Here is a 4,164-nt window from a genome sequence, read left to right as displayed (position 1 = left end):
TGTTTTTACTGCTTTTTAAAATAAGTCATTTTCCTCTGGATTAGAGCACTCAAGACTGAATCCTGGGCATGTTTGCAGAAGGAAGTTGGAGGGGGGGTTGGAATGGAGTCTGGCAAATTTCACCCCACAGTGAACAGAGGGGCTAAAGAGAAAACTACCAAGGGATCTTATACTGGCACCGGATGTGCGGTTTGCTCAAATATTCTGACTTTATGTATCTGTCTTTTATTCAGTGTTCTTTATTGTATGCTCACTATTCACCAAGCACTGTTTAAACTGCAGGGGGCACAAAAAGGACAAAGAAAGGGAAAGACTGGTGAGTTAGGAAAACAAGACATCACAGTTGCTGAGTTTATTGTTATAAGACTGGTACAGCTTTCCTCTAAAGCGTTCACATCTATCATCTCTACCTCGCAATAAAATAATAACAGGAATAAATTCATATCTCTTACTGCCTAGGTAAAATAAGTTGGGTAATTTGATTAAGACTTTATAAGTAATAAGTTTGAAGTGAATTTAGGAATTCTCCCTTCCAAATTATAATTATTTTTTAAACATCTTTATTGGAGTATAATTGCTTTACAATGGTGTGTTAGTTTCTGCTTTATAACATAGTGAATCAGCTATACATATACATATACCTCCATATCGCCTCCTTCTTGTGTCTCCTTCCCACCCTCCCTATCCCACCCCTCTAGGTGGTCACAGAGCACCAAGCTGATCTCCCTGTGCTATGCGGCTGCTTCCCACTAGGTATCTATTTTACATTTGGTAGTGTATATATGTCCATGCCACTCTCTCACTTTGTCTCAGCTTACCCTTCCTCCTCCCCATGTCCTCAAGTCCATTCTCTACTCCCTTCCTAATTATTGCCCTAAATTTAAAGAGCCACAGATCCCTGTATTTCTGATGACATAAGGAGAGGATTATGGGAAGGAATCTTGGCACTAATATGTTAAAGATAATGTACACAGTGGTGTAAAGAATTCAAGGGTTGGAAAGCAACTATACTCCAATAAAAATTAATTAAAAAAAAAGAAGAATTCAAGGGTTGGGAATTCCCTGGCGTTCCAGTGGTTAGCACTCTGTGATTTCACTACCGAGGGCCCGGGTTCAATCCCTGGTTGGGAACTAAGATCCCACAAGCTTCGTGCCACAGCCAAAAACGAAACAAAACAAAACAAAAGAATTCAAGGGTTCCCTGACCTCATTGCCACTTTCTGCTGGTAACCTCAGAACCCTGCTTGACTTAACTTTCTTAAGTCTCAACTTCCTAAGTTGTGAAATGGGAATTAAAAAACAGTACCTTCCCCACAAAGATAATGTGTGGGTTAACAGGATTATGTGTGCAAAACACAGTATCAGGTGATAGAGAAGGAGCAGGCAGTAAATGGAGCCATCATTAATAATAAAAAAGCAGTTATAGGGACATAATGGTCAAAATGGTACAGAGATCAGAAGTAAAGTCTGCTTATTTATTCCTCTCAATACCCAAAGAGTTTTGTATCATGAACCCTGAAAATCTTAACCCTAGAAGTATTTATATTTAATTTGTATTATCCTCCAGAAAGTACTAACACTCCATAACATAATTGCTTTTAATTCAAGAGAATAAAAACTTATTTTTATATGAATACTTTTAAATTGTATTATACTTATATTTATATAAGTATATATATATACCTATACTTATATTTTGAGCTACTTGGAGCCACATTTGGATTCAAATAAAACAAACTAGAAACTAGTAGTCAAACTATAATGGGTTCCAAAGAGGTTTCGTGGCACCCCCTAATGGATGTGATTTTTTTATTTTCCTGTAGTGTTTTTAGCAAAGTGCATCAACAAAGTCTGGTCACTAGATTCCGCACCCCCTCCCCCCAGGGACATAGAAGCAACCTAAAGTCACATTTACTAGAGCTGTGGGGATGATGGGGAGAGCAACAACATCTTTGGTTGAATATTTATTGAGTACCTCCTATGTGCCAGGCACTGTTCTAAGGGTTGGGGAGAGAGATCAGTGAACAAGACAGTCCAGAATCCTTGCCCTCATGCAACTTACATTCTACCATAGTGGAGACTAACAATAAAAAATATATGTAAGTAAAACATATAGCTTATCAGGTAGTGGTAAGTGTGGCTAAAATAAGTCAAGAAAGGACAAGCAAGAGTGCCAGAGAATGGGGCTGGGATGTCATTTCTAATGGGGTGGTCAGGGAAGATCTTGCTGAGAAGGTGACATGAGCAAAGAGCTGAAGGAAGCAGAAGGTGTGAGCCCTGTAGAGAACTTGGGGTAAAGCACTGCAGGCAGAGAGAATAGCAAGTGTGCAAAAGCACTGAGGTAGAATGAACCCCAGTGAGGAGACTGCTGTCGCTGCAGCCAAGAGAGGGAGGGGAAGAGCAGGAATATCTGAGATTAGTTTTGAGTCGAAAAATGACTTGACACGTTAAAAGGCTCACTCTGGCTGCGGTGTTGTGATTAGGCTGTGAAGGGTATGGGTGAAAGAAAGGAGATGAAGCCATTTCACCAATCCAGGCTTCCCATGGGAAACAGTGGCTCAGACCATGACAGTAGTAGCAGAGATGGTGAGAAAAGGCTGGATTCTGTCTATATTTTGAAGATAGAGCCAACAGTATGTGGTGACAGCTTGAATGGACGAGAAAGAGAGGAGTCAAAGATGACCATGTGGTTTGGGGCCTGGGCAACGGGAAGAAAGAAGTTGTCATTTACTGAAATGAGCAAAACAGCAGGTTGAGCAGGTTTGGGAGGGGAAGATGAGGTGGTCAGTTTCAGACATCCCAAGTTCTGAGACACTTATTAGAAATCCAAGTGGAGATGCCAATTAGGCTGTTGGATACACAAATATGAAGTTCAAGGAAGAGGTCTGGGATGGAGTATGTGAGAGTTGTCAGTGTATACATGGTATTTAAAGACATGAAACACTATGCACGAATGAGTGTAGTTAGGAAAGAGACCCAAGGACTAGGTCCTGGGAAGTCCAGTGAATTGAGTTTGGGGACAAGAGGTGGAGTCAACAAAGGAGACTGAGAAGTGGCCAGTGAGTTAGAAGAACCAAGAGCTTGTCCTGGAAGTCGAGTTCCTAGTTGAGAAAGAAGTGATCGATTAGAGTTAAGGCTGCCTATAGAGCAAGTAATGTGGGAGGACTGAGAAATGGCTATTGGACTTAGCAATGTGGAGGTCTTCAATGAGCTTGATAAGAGGAGCTTTACTGGTGGGATAGACATGAGTCCAACTGGAATGGGTTCGTGAGAGAATGAGAAAAGAGGAATTGGAAACAGAGAGAAGAGGTAACACTTTTGGAGAGTTTAGCTGGAGGGAAAGTGGGAGTCCAGCGAAAAAGTTTAAAGGAAAAAATTATAGCACATTCCTATACTGATGGGAATATTCTTGTTGAGGGTTGGGGAGGGGAGGGGAGTGGAAGAGAGAAACTGGGGAGAATTGCTAGAGCGGTGTTCTTGAGTAAATGGGAAGCAGTGGGAGTGTATGCACAGATGGAGGAGCTGGCCTGAGCTAGCAGCCTAGGCAGCTCTGTCTTAGTAACAGAAGGAAGACAGAGCATAAGGAATTGGAGGTGTGGGAACTTCGATTGCTTCTGTTTTCTCAGTAAAACCAGAAGCAGGCTTATCAGATGAGAATGAAGACGGGGAGAGGGTGTTACAGGTTTGGAGGGAGAGGAGAAGGTGTGAAACAGTTGCCTAGGAAAGCAGGATGGTGAAAGGTCTAGAGAGATGTGGCAGGTGCTGGCAGGTACTGAGGGCCCACTTGAGGTCATGAATTTATAGTGAGACTAGGCAGCATGGTCAAGTGCTTTTCCCAGGGCAGTTCAACTGCAGAGGTGTGGGCAGAGAGTAGAAAGAAAGCTGGAATCAACCAGGATTGGGAGTTTGCCAGGCAAGTATCATAAAGAGAGAGAAGGGGACAAAGGAATAAAGAATATATATAAGAAAGTGATTATAGTGATAGACTGTGGAAGGAAGAGGGAGGGAAGTAAGGACATGAAAGAATATGAGGAACAGTAAAAAAGGGGTTGGATTTGTAGATTGTGTGTCCCAGTGTGGTTGGAGAATTACTGGTTTTGAGTAGCAGAGAGATAAAGAGCTGGAAAGATGCAGATGTAAGCAATTACATATGGAATGGATAAG

The sequence above is a fragment of the Balaenoptera ricei genome, chromosome 4 (genome assembly GCF_028023285.1).
Source record: "Balaenoptera ricei isolate mBalRic1 chromosome 4, mBalRic1.hap2, whole genome shotgun sequence".
Classification (NCBI taxonomy): Eukaryota; Metazoa; Chordata; class Mammalia; order Artiodactyla; family Balaenopteridae; genus Balaenoptera; species Balaenoptera ricei.
The sequence above is the reverse complement of the archived record's forward strand: the minus strand, read 5'-3'. Positions refer to the sequence as shown.